A 13,599-nucleotide genomic window follows, 5' to 3' on the forward strand; every position below is an offset into this window, starting at 1 on the left:
AATTAATGAAAGACAAAACAAAAAATAGAAACCTGATGCACATGGAAGTTAAAACTTTGCCCTTAGAAACAATGTGTATTTTAATATGAGCCATAATTAAAAAACAAATATGTGGATGAGTATTTGGTGAAAAAACAGTCCAGAATAAACTGGAAAAATTACAGTATGATACAGACTTGTAGTTTGGAAAATTTTCCACAATCAGAAAATAATATACAGTTCCAGGAGCATCTAGAATCATTAAGAATGTATCCTATGCTGATGACCATTATGGTGCTTGCACTGCAATGTACTCAAATCCTATACACATGACAGTTGCTGGGACAACTTCCATTTAGAGTGAGTTGATGACCACACAATTATAAACCAAACCATGGTACCCATCATTTCCCTGTTAGGACTGTCATAAATCAGGTTACTCATTACACATTCAGGTGACAGTAGTAAATGACAAAATAAATATGCATTCCATGGAAGGCATGTAATTTTGATTATATGGCGTATAAATTATTAAATTGGCAGAAACAGTCATAATCATATAGAGATGGGCTAATAATTGGATGGCAGAGTAGGGAGGGAGCTTACTGCTCTAGCCCAGGAAAAGATAGTTTTAAAAAGTGGAGATAGAGTAGTCTCAGGGAAGAGTTAGGGAAAAAATGGCAGAGGAAACTCTACTGACATTAGAGGGATTTGGTGGACCTACACGGAGGGCGTGGTGCCCACGGCTCATGACTCCAACAGCTGAGCACCTATGCACCAGAACTGTAAGATGAGGTGAGACAAGACCGCAGTAGCCCGAGCCACCAGCAAAAAAAGTGGCAGGGACCTAGAGGGAATGAGGTTTAAATCTCCGTGGAGGAAAGTGTGCCAGCCAAACTAGAGGAGAGGAAAAAAGGGACAATACAGACACGTTTATCTCTCTCCAATCACCTCACAAAGGCATGCAAGCTGATAGAGCAGGAGCCACTTTGGACATACATGACAGCTGTGCCAGCTTGTGTCTGCACCTGGCAACAGCTGAGTGGTGACTCCTGACTCTGGTGGGGAGAAATAACAGGAAACTAGGAACTTGTGACTGTGTGAAGCTTCCAAAACAGGACTGTGAAAAAATAAAAAAATGAGGGTGTGTGGGAAGACTCGCAGCGTGGCTAGGACTTTGAGCACTCTCGGTTTGAGATGCCTCAAGTTGGGGGTTCCTGGTTACCCGATGAGAGACATTGCTGGAGAATCTGAACTTACACTGAGGACTACACAGATCCTTTGTGTGGTTCTTTGGACAGAGCAGATGAATATTATACCCACTGGGGCTAGTACTCAGGCATTGGTTTCCATTGAGGAGAAGAGCCCAGTTGAGCAGAATATTCTGCTGATTAAAAAAAGGAGACAGAAGACTTAACATGCCAAACTTGGGTATGTCACCTTAGGCACACCCTTAACCCTGGAGACTGAACAGAGCTCTCTGGCCATACGCACTACAAGCCTCTAGAGATTCAGTGAAAATAGACAGTACACTTATCTAAAGAGTCATAGTACAAAGATAAAAGCCATAGCAGTGGAAAAAAATAAAATCGAAGAAACCAATGAGTATCTTAAAATGCTAAACAAATGCAAAAATATGAGAAACAAAAATAAGGAAGACACTCCCAAAAGAACATGACACTTCAAATACTAGATTATGAACATGATGAGATAGAAGAAATGCAAGAAATAGAACTCAAAAATTTGATCATAAGATTACATAGAAGTAATCAAAAGAAAATGCACAAACTACTGAAATCCATGAAGGACATGAAAGAAAATTTCTCCCATGAAATTGAAATTATAAGGAGGGATCAAGATGAAATGAAGAATTCAGTAGGACATGAAATTGAGATATTAAAGAGAAATCAAAGTGAAATGAAGAATTCAATAGAACAAATAAAAAATGCAGTGGAGAGCCTTAAAAATAGGATCAATGAGGCAGCAGAGAGAACATCTGACTTAGTAGAGCACAGGAAAGCATACAGTCAAACGAAAGACAAAAAGTGGAAATTACAAATCTAAAAACACTGTTGGGAATCTACAGGAAACTATTAAAAAAAAAACAACAACAACATTTGGGTCCTAGGAATTCCTGAAGGCATGGAGAGAGAGAGACAGCATTAGAAGGCATTTTTAGTGAAATACTAGCAGAAAAAGAGAGAGATGTCCAAGTACAGGAAGCACACAGAACTTCAAATAGACATGACCAGAAAACATCCTTGCCATAACACATTTTCTTTCATGTCCTTCATGGATTTCAGTAGTTTGTGCATTTGCTTTTGATTACTTCTATGTAATCTTATGATCAAATTTTTGAATTCTATTTCTTGTATTTCTTCTATCTTATCATCTTTATATTCTAATATTGAAGTGTCATGTTCTTTTGGGAGCATCATGATGTTTTCCTTATTCTTGTTTCTTGAATTCTTGCATTTGTTCGGCATTTGTGGAGATACTCGTCTTTTTTTTTTTTTCTGCTGTGGTAGTTTTTATCATTGTATTATGCCTATAGATAAATGGACTTTCTGCTTTCAGTGAATCTCTAGAGGCTTGTAGTGGGTATGGCCACAGAGCTCTGTTCAGTTCTCAAGGTAAAGGGTATGCCTAAGGTGACACACCCAGATTTGGCATGGTAAATCTTCTCCTTATTTTTTTTTAATCAGAAGGGAGTTATATTCTGTTCAGCTGAGCTCTTATCTTCAATGGAGCCCAGTGCCTGAGTACTAAATCAAATGGGTATAATATTTGCTCTATCCAAGGACCACATAGGCATCTGTGCTCCCCATGTGGGACCTCTGTACTTAATAAGTTGTACCATGAGAATTAACAGTAAATCTAGTCTTCAAACAGCTGTTTAGCTGGGACCCTAGAAAAAGTGCTCAGGCAAGCAATATTGTGAAAAATTAGTTCTAAGTAATACGAAAGATAACCCAGACAAAACAGCAGTCGAGCAAATCATTCAACCTCACTGAAACTACCAGCAGCCACACCATTCATTTTCTATTAAATCTGTTTATAAGATTTAATCTGATAAACACTTTTAAGAAGCTGTGGGGACTTAAACAGAGATGAAGAGCTATTTCTAATGGGTAGTAATGGAGGTGGAATGGATTACTTGCACAGCTATTATCTAGATGGGAAATAAAAGAGCTACTGAAGCTAGATGCATCCTAGCATTTGTAGCTGTGTTATCAAGGGATGGCCATGCAACCTAGGTAAAGTGTTCCTCCTGAGGGTATCCTGAGGAATTAACTGAATGTAAATCAGATATACATAAATCAAGTAAGGACTTTGTAAATTGGAAGGGATAAAAACACACATTCTCAAAAAAAATGAGGGCCACCTGTAGGAGCAGGGAGTAATGCAATAAAAAAGGTTATAAAAATTATAGTAAAGTGGCTGGCACCGTGGCTTAACAGGCTAATCCTCCGCCTTGCGGCGCCGGCACACCAGGGTTCTAGTCCCAGTCTGGGCGCCGGACTCTGTCCCGGTTGCCCCTCTTCCAGTCCAGCTCTCTGCTATGGCCCAGGAAGGCAGTGGAGGATGGCCCAAGTCCTTGGGCCCTGCACCCACATGGGAGACCAGGAGAAGCACCTGGCTCCTGGCTTTGGATCAGCGAGATGCGCCGGCCACAGTGGCCATTGCAGGGTGAACCAACGGCAAAAAGGAAGACCTTTCTCTCTGCCTCTCTCTCTCACTATCCACTCTGCCTGTCAAATATATATATATATAGTAAAGTTAAATTAATACAAGTGTACTACAGGGGCCAGTGCTGTTGCACAGCAGGTTAATGCCCTGGCCTGAAGTGCCAGCTTCCCATATGGGCACTGGTTTGAGACCCAGCTGCTCCACCTCCAATCCAGATTTCAGCTATGGCCTGGGAAATAATAGAAGGCCAAAGTGTTGGACCCCTGCACCTACGTGGAAGATCTGGAGAAGCTCCTGGCTTTGGATCAGCACAGTTGTGGCTGTTGTGGCCAATTGGGGAGTGAACCATTGGATGGAAGATCTATCTCTTTCTGCCTCTCCTCTTTGTTTAACTCTTTCAAATAAATAAATCTTTTTAAAAAAGTGTACTACATTTATGCTCCTGCTTCTCTGTTGCAATGGGTACCACCTGGATAGACTTCATTCCATGTTCTTTTCAAGGCAATTAGGAATTGAATGAAGTAGAGTGGAAAAGGGGATCATGAATGAAAAAGGCATTATGCATTTAGTAATACAGGAAAATTCAGATAAGTGTTGCGACTTATAGGGTTTGAGGTTGTCCCTTTAAAAATGAGGGTGATGTGTGGGATAACATCTACTTGCACATTCAAATAGACCTTGGGTAGTGGAGTCTAATCCAGATGTGCACACAGATAAGTTGAAATTTCTCATGGGTATACAGGTCACCACAAACTCATTCCCTTGTGCTGCACACAACACTTATTTTCCAGGGCTGGAGTACACCACTAGGGCTGGAACATGTGTCACTTGATATGCCTATTTTCACATCACTGGTTTGCACAATAATGTGGGGAAAGAATCCTGGGTGGCCAACAAAGCATCTATAAAACAAATAACTTTGTGATTGATGAAGATGGTGTTCCAAATAACTGTTGCAACAACTGTTACTCAACTTTTAGATATTTATTAACAAAAATCTACATAATAGAGTACAGTTCAGTTCACATACTTGATCCCACTCACAATAATGAGAAACCAAAACTACAGGTTGTATAAGAGAAAAAATTTCTGAAGAACGGTTAACCACTCTCTGTCACAATTCATCGTGGAAACTGCCCAAATACTTACTAAGGAGTGATTCCACCAAAGAATTCTTCCAAACAAATTATACTTCAGGGACTTCTCTCTGTAATCTTGCTATGTTTTGTGGAAGTTTGCCCAATAATAAAGGTATTTCCCATTACAATACAGTCATAGGATTTTTTTCTTTCTGTGAGTTGTCAGGTAACCATTGAGAGATGACGTATGGTATATAACTTTTCTATGCATGTATGTTTTCTCATTTCTGAGTCTCTTCATGTGAGTTGATTAATGGCAGGGCAGTTTTTTCACATTCATTAAATTGACATTTTGCTGTATGAATTCTCTGGTGTTTGTTGATGTTTAATTAATTTGATAGGTAGAGTTATAGACAGTGAGAGAAACAGAGATAAAGGTCTTCCTTCTATTGGTTCACTCCCCAGATGGCCACAATGGCCAGAGATGCCCTGATCTGAAGCCAGGAGCCAGGTGCTTCTTCTGATCTCCCACGTGGGTACAGGGGCCCAAACACTTCGGCCATCTTCCACTGCTTTCCTAGACCACAGCAGAGAGCTGGATTGGAAGAGAAGCAGCTGGGACTAGAACTGAATTATCCTACTGCACCATGGCACCAGCCTGTTTAATTTCTGTTTATGGTTTTTTCACATCTACTGCACTTGAAGGATATCACCTTTTTTGAGTTGCATATTTATGACAGCCTGAATACCATGAAAATATACTTCCACATTCATTACACTCCAAAGAAACCGTTTGTGTGAATTCTGATGTATAGTGATCAATTTCTGACAAATGGCTTTTTTTCACACTAATATTTCTAACCTTTCTTCCTTTTTTAACAATTTATTTATTTGAAAGACAGAGTTACAGAGAGAGGTAGAGAGAGGTCTTCCATCTGCTGGTTCACTCCCCAGATGGATGCAATGGCTGGAGCTGCAGCGATCAGAAGCCAGTAGCCAGGAGCTTCTTTTGTCTCCCACGTGGGTGCAGGGCCATCTTCTACTGCTTTCCCAGGCCATGGCTGAGAGCTGTATCAGAAGAGGATCAGCCAGGACTAGAACCAGTGCCCACATGGTATGCCGGCATTTCAGGCCAGGGCTTTAACTTACTGTGCCACAGCACTGGTCCCAACCTTTCTTCCTTATGGGAGTGCCTATTGTATGGGATGTAATTTCCAGCAAAAGGCTCCGTCACAATGGTTATGTTGATTTTGGAAAAAGTCCTTCACATTCATTATATTCTTAAGTTCTCTCCCTTGTTTGAACTACATGTGTTATGAGGTATTCCTTCTGACAAAAGGCTTTCCCACACTTATTACAAGATTTCTATTATGTAATAAATTTTCTGATGTTATATTGTGTGATTTTGGCAGAGTTTTCCAACACTCATTTCATTTATAAGGTTTCTCCTCCATGTGAATTCTGATGTTTTATGAGGTGTTACTTATGGATAAAGGCTTTTCCATATGCATTATATTCAAAGTGTTTTCCCCCATATGAATTAGATGATGTGCAATGAGGACTGCATTATGGGAAAAAGCTTTTCAAGTCATTATGTCCAAAAGGTTTCTCTTCGTGTGAATTTTCTGATGCATTCTGAGATGTGACTTATTGCCAAGGGCTTTTCTACAGTCATTGCATTCATGAAGTTTCTCCCCAGTGAGAATTCTCTGGTGTGATATGAGCTATGATTTATAACAAAAGGCTTTCCCACACTCATTAGATTCATAAGGTTTCTTCCCTGTGTGAATTCTGTTTTGATATGAGGTATAATTTATAGAAAAAGGCTCTTGCACAGCCATTACATTCATAAGGTTATTTCCCTGTGTGAATCCTCTGATGCAGTTGGAGTTGGAACTTAAGACCAAAAGTTTTCCCATAGCCATTACATTCATGAAGTTTCAACACTGTGTGCATTCTCTGGTGCATTATGAGTTTTGACTTTTGTCCAAAGGCTTTGCCAGTCATTACATTCATAAGGTTTCTGCCCTGTGTGAATTCTCTGATGCACAATGAGGGTTGACTTATGGCTAAATGCTTTTCCAGTTATTACAATCATGAGTTTTCTACCCTGTGTGAATTCTCTGCTATGATATGAGGTTTGTCTTTTGTCCAAAGGCTTTTCCAAAGTCATTACATTCATGAGGTTTCTCCCCTGTGTATTTTCTGATGTTTCCTAAAGACTGACTTTTGTCCAAATGCTTTTCCCCGCTCATTACATTCATGGGGTTTCTCCCCTGTGTGAATTCTCTAGTGAGGTATGAGGTGTGACTTTCATAAAAAGTCTTTTCCACAATCATTACATTCATGAGGTTTCCACCCTGTGTGAATTCGCTGATGTTTCATGAGGTCTGACTTATGGCCAAAAGCTTTTCCAGTCATTACATTTATGAGGTTTCTGCCCTGAGTGAAATCTCTGGTGTATGATGAGGTGTGACTTTCATCCAAAGGCTTTTCCACAGTTATTATATTCATGAGTTTTCTGCATCATGTGAATTCTCTGGTGTAATATGAGGTTTGATTTGTGTCCAAAGGCTTTTCCAGTCATTACACTTAAGAGGTTTCTTTCCTGTGTGAATTCTCTGGTGTACAATGAGGTGTGACTTTTGTCCAAAGGCTTTTCCACAGTCATTACATTTATGAGGCTTCTCCCCTGTGTGAATTCTCTGGTGCACGATGAGGTGTGACTTTCGTCCAAAGGCTTTTCCACAGTCATTACATTCATGAGGTTTCTCCCCTGTGTGAATTTGCTGATGTATGAGGAGGGCTGACTTGTATCCAAAGGCTTTTCCATAGTCATCACATTCATGGGGTTTCTCCCCTGTGTGAATTCTCTGGTGTATGATGAGGTGTGAGTTTTGTCCAAAGGATTTTCCACAGTCATTACATTTATGAGGTTTCTCCCCTGTGTGAATTCGCTGATGTTTCATGAGGCCTGACTTGTCTCCAAAGGCTTTTCCACAGTCATTACATTCATGAGGTTTCTCCCCTGTGTGAATTTGCTGATGTATGAGGAGGGCTGACTTGTCTCCAAAGGCTTTTCCATAGTCATCACATTCATGGGGTTTCTCCCCTGTGTGAATTCTCTGGTGTATGATGAGGTGTGTTTTGTCCAAAGGATTTTCCACAGTAATTACATTTATGAGGTTTCTCCCCTGTGTGAATTCTCTGGTGTATGATGAGGTGTGACTTTCATCCAAAGGCTTTTCCACAGTCATCACATTCATGGGGTTTCTCCCCTGTGTGAATTCTCTGGTATACGATGAGGTGTGACTTGTCTCCAAAGGCTTTTCCACAGTCATTACATTTATAAGGCTTCTCCCCTGTGTGAATTCTCTGGTGCACGATGAGGTGTGACTTTCGTCCAAAGGCTTTTCCACAGTCATTACATTCATGAGGTTTCTCCCCTGTGTGAATTTGCTGATGTATGAGGAGGGCTGACTTGTATCCAAAGGCTTTTCCACAATCATTACATTCATGAGGTTTCTGCCCCATGTGAATTCTCTGGTGTGTGATGAGGACTGACTTGTCTCCAAAGGCTTTTCCACAGTCATTACATTTATGAGGTTTCTCCCCTGTGTGAATTCTCTGGTGTATGATGAGGTTTGACTTTTGTCCAAAGGATTTTCCACAGTAATTACATTTATGAGGTTTCTCTTCTGTGTGAATTCGCTGATGTTTCATGAGGCCTGACTTGTCTCCAAAGGCTTTTCCACAGTCATTACATTCATGGGGTTTCTCCCCTGTGTGAATTCTCTGGTGTATGATGAGGTGTGACTTTTGTCCAAAGGATTTTCCACAGTCATTACATTCATGAGGTTTCTCCGCGGTGTGAATTTGCTTCTGTTTCCTTAGGACTGACTTTTGTCCAAAGGCTTTTCCACAGTCATTACATTCATAAGGTGAATTAAAACTGAGTGAATTTTCACAAGGTTTACATGTAGAGAATTTTCCCCTTGTATTTAGTCTGTGATTTATTGCAAGTTGTGGCTGGTGAATGACAGGTTCAACATACCTAATGTACTTATAAAATTTCTTTCTTATGTGAGTTTGTTGATGCATATTGAGGCTAGAATTTTCATGGATAGCTTTTTCTATTTGAGTTGCTTTTCCAAAAGTGACAGTTGATTTATTACAGTTTTCTGTCATATGAACCCTCTCAGATTTACAGAGCATCTTTCTTGTGAAGAATTTTGCTTGTCCAGTGGGTCCAAATGGCTGCTTCATGATGTGAATCTTATCATGCTGACCAAAAGGCTCACAGAAGTTAAGAGAATTTCCAGGTATCTTAGTGTTATCAAATTTCTCTCCAGCCTGTAGTTGATCAGGCCCACTGGGGGGATACACAGTGTGACATTTACTGAATTCCTCGGGCTTCAATCATGAATAGGTTCCCTTTTTAATAATCAGTGTTGGAATATGGCTTGAATTTAAACTAAAGGTTTTTCTTAATTCAACTCTCTTGAGAGCTGATGCCTTGTTACTCTTCATAAAATCCTGATTCAGATTTTTGTCCTGACTTTCTTGGTTGATCCTAATCAGGTCATCCCTTTTCATGACCACTGAAATGAGAAAAAAGCAATCATGTCACTGAATCACATGTAACTATTTCTCCTGGCATACTCATATAAAGGGAATGAAGCTACTTGTTGTTCAAGTGGTATTAGATTTTGATAAAATCAGTATGAGGTACTTATTTATGACCATTATATGGTCTTTCTCCTGGTTGGTGCTGTGGCTAATAGGCTAATCCTCCTCCTGTGGTGCTGGCACACCGGGTTCTAGTCCTGGTCGGGGTGCCGGATTCTATCCCAGTTACCCTTCTTCCAGGCCAGCTCTCTGCTGTGGCCCGGGAGTACAGTGGAGGATGGCCCAAGTCCTTGGGCCCTGCACCTGCAAGGGAGACCAGGAGAAGCACCTGCCTCCTGGCTTCGGATCAGCACAGTGCACTGGCTGTGGCAGCCATTGGAGGGTGAACCAATGGCAAAGGAAGACCTTTCTCTCTGTCTCTCTCAGGCTGTCAAAAAAAATTAAAAATATATGGTTTTTCTCCTTAATACATCAATATATTAAATTGTACCATGAGGTTTCCCAATGTTCAAACATGATCCTTTTTACCATGGGAATTTTTCAAGTATGGTAGGATGACTTTTGTGCTATGATGTGTGGGATGCCTGCATCTCAAAACAGTGTCAGTGTGAGCCCTGGCTACTCTGCTTTCAGTACAGCTCTCTGCCTATGTAAACCAGGAGGAAGCAGATAATAGTTCATGTGCCTGGAAACCTGTGATACACCAGGGAAGACTAGATGAATTCTAAAGTTTTGGCTTCAGACTAGTTAGACCTAAGTGTTGCAGGCATCTGGGAAGTGAGCTATTAGAGGACCTCTTTCTCTCTCTTTCTCTTCTCACTATCACTGTGCCTTTCATAAAGATGAAATAACTATAAAATATTTTAAAGAATGGACAAATATTTAATAAAAATATTCACCCACCACCTAGCAACCATTTTTTCCCCTGTCCTTTTTCTCCAGTTTATTTTTATAAAAATTGTGTGCTTTTTGCTTCTCTGATATTTCAACCATAAACATGAAGAAGTTTTACTGATCATTTACTTGCAGATGGAGAAGAGTGAAATGTACCTGTACTTTAAGCAGGACAACATTTAAGGAGTATGGCTTGAATCTATGACTGTCTTACGTTCAGTCTTTCTAGGTAAACATCATTTGTGGGATTTTTCAAATGAAAAACTACTTTGTCTCTACTCTATGACAGCTTCCCCAAATTCCTAAGGCCATCCGACTCCTTCAGCTTCTCAGAAGTACAACAGGTAGAGAAAAGTCCCAATATACCACTTTAGTTAAACACTCCCAATCAGTTTGAAGAATTTGTTTCTGCAAACCGGGATGTGCTCATCTTTGAAAAGTGTTTTCTAGCTCATTCTGAAATCATCAGTGCTGGTTACCTACTCTCAATTCTTTCTATAAACATTCCTGTGTGATAATTTGAATTTCTGGAGACTTTTGATCATTTGCCTCCTATTTTCATAGAAAGCTTCATTTGCTATGTTTTTCTTTATCTTTTTATTTGCTTATTTTTCAATGATACTGAAAAATAAGAGAGAAATCATACTTCAAACTCCACCCTTAGAGAAATCTGAGCCACTCAACATAAACCCACAAGGTTACTTGACCTTGGGTCTCAAAATCTCATTACTTTCTTGGTGAGTCTAGGATCACTTATTTTCATGTTTTACACAAGTTCATGCTTAGTTTATGATTTCTTTTTTTCAAAGATTTACTTTATTTATTTGAAAGCTAGAATTATAGAGAGAGATAGAGACAGAGAGAAGTCTTCCACCTGCTGGTTCACTCCCCACATGGACACAATGACCAATGCTGGACCAAGATAAAGTTAGGAGCCAGGAGTTTCTTTCTTGTCTTCCACATGGGTACAGGGGGCCAAGGACTTGGACCAACTTCTGCTCCTTTCTCAGGTGCATTAGCAGAGAGCTGGATTAGAAGAGGACCAGCTGGGACTTGAACTGGCACCCATATGTGATGCTAGTGCTGCAGGCTGGAGCTTTAACACACTGCACTACAGTGTCTTTCCTAGCTTCATAATTTCTAATGTCACAGCACAGAGGCTTACTCATGACCATTTTTTTTTTTAGATTTATTTATTTATTTGAAAGTCAGAGTTACACAGAGAGAGGAGAGGCAAAGAGAGAGTAAGGTCTTCCATCCAATGGTTCACTCCCCAATTGGCCACAATGGCCAGAACTGTGCTGATCTGAAGCCAGGAGCTAGGAGCTTCTTCTGGGTCTCCCTCGGGTTCAGGGGCCCAAGGATTTGGACAATCTTCTACTGCTTTCCCAGGCCATAGCTGAGAGCTGGATTAGAAGTGGAACAACTGGGTCTCGAACTGGTGCCCATATAGGATTTCAATGCTTCAGGCCAGGGTGTTAACCCACTGCACCACAGCCCTGGCCACATGACCATCTTTTAGCATTTACTTATTTACTTACCTGAGAATCAGAGAGACAGAATGAGAGACTGAAACAGGTTTGCCAGCTATAGCTCACTCCTCAAATGTTTCCAACAAACCATAATTTCTTATTTATTTGAAAGGCATAGAAGAAAAAAAAAGAAAGAGACTAAGAAAAGTTCACATTTATTGATTCAGTCCTGAGCAAGTTCTATGCCTGGGCAAAATCATGAGTGGGAACTCAGTCTCAGCAGTGAGCTAGAAATAAGTTTCTGGAGGCCAGCATTGTGGCTTGGCAAGTAAAGCTACCACCTGTGGTGCTGCCATCACTTATGGGCACCAGTTCGAGTCCTAGCTGCTCCTCTTCTGATCCAGCACTCTGCTATGGCCTGGGAAAGCAGTAAAAGATGACCCAAGTCCTTGGGTTCCTGTACCCATGTGGGAGACCTGGGAGAAGCTCCTGGCTCCTGGCTTTGGATCAATGCAGCTCCAGCCATGACAGCCAATTGGGAAGTGAACCAGTGGATGGAAGACCCTCTGTCTCTCTCTTTCTCTCTCTGCCTCTCCTCTCTCTCTCTGACTTTCAAATAAATAAATAAATCTTTAAAAATAAATAGAAAGAAACACTAATCTTAAAAAAAACTTTCTGTACATTACCTAATTAACAAGCACTGAAGGAACTAATAAGTGCATGAAAGAAAAGGTATGAAAGTGTAGAGGACAAGTTAGAATTTGGGGAATGTATCAAACCTAGATAAAAGCCTTAGTAACATCAGAAAATGAATGGATTTTTTTTTAATCAAAGAACATCTTCACTAAAAACAAAAGTTAGAAAGATACTGGTATCTCTAAATACTCTAGGATGCCTGTGTCTGATGCACAAAACCAGCTGTCATCAGGAGTAAGGCTTGAGAAAAATTCATGGAAAGAGCACCAGTCAACATCTGCACTTTCTGCCTTGGCCTTCCTGTCCCTTATGTGTAGACTGACCTGGAAGGCTCTGATTCAGGCATTCTTCCACCATCCATGGCTCTGCTCCTTGCTCCAACTTGAAGATCAAGTCAGGTTTGGTAATGCAGTGCCCTATTAATGGAAACAATGTACGACTGTGAAATCACTATCTTGGGTTATTTAAAGGACTACAGCTTGGTCCAGGAGCTATGCAACAAATGTTCCAATTTGAATCTTTTGTTAGATGGTAGATATTCAGATTATTCATGGACTCAAATTCTATATCTGCCCAATATTAAACATTATAAAGTGTTCCCTTGTTTGTCAAATAGCAAGAAAATGTTATCACTGGGCATGTGATGGGTGTCACTCACCCAAGGAGAACAGGCTGCTGTAGGTCTCCAGCATCACATCTCTGTACAGGGTTTTCTGAGCATTGTTCATGTTCTGCCATTCCTCCCATGTAAAGTACACAGCCAGGTCTTCAAATGCTATCATCACCTGTAACATTACACTTCCAGTCAACATGTTAACTCTGTCACAAAACAAACACTGACAGTTGTGTATGGATATGAAGAAAAAGGAAGGATATGGTTTTACATTAGACTTGTTGAGTGTTTAGAAAGCCACACAGAGCATTCAACAGAGCCAAACCCATGGTCTACAGGCTGTGAGAAATGCCCAAGCTGGAGGGAAACAGGAGGTTCAAATCACAAAGGCCACATCTGTCAAGGGGAATTGCACAGCAGGCTTGAAGAGGGGTAATATTGACTCTTGAATGGGCAATGTTAAGGGGAAGTATGTAGAAGCATTGAGAAAAAAAGGCAAAAAACCATCAGTGAAACTATGATGGGAATGAACAGAAAAGAATTTCCA

At 40.5% G+C, this 13,599-nt stretch overlaps 1 long non-coding RNA gene across 1 annotated transcript; it reads right to left on the reverse strand.

Annotated features, from left to right (window-relative positions):
* Positions 1 to 9,299: 9,299 nt before the first annotated feature.
* Positions 9,300 to 13,204, reverse strand: LOC133754940 (uncharacterized). The gene is made up of 3 exons (XR_009865336.1): positions 13,098 to 13,204; positions 12,763 to 12,855; positions 9,300 to 9,349 (listed from the first exon to the last, which is right to left on the reverse strand). It is a non-coding gene; the product is annotated as an uncharacterized LOC133754940 (long non-coding RNA).
* Positions 13,205 to 13,599: the final 395 nt, after the last annotated feature.

Source organism: Lepus europaeus, unplaced genomic scaffold, assembly GCF_033115175.1.
Source record: "Lepus europaeus isolate LE1 unplaced genomic scaffold, mLepTim1.pri SCAFFOLD_337, whole genome shotgun sequence".
Taxonomy (NCBI): Eukaryota; Metazoa; Chordata; class Mammalia; order Lagomorpha; family Leporidae; genus Lepus; species Lepus europaeus.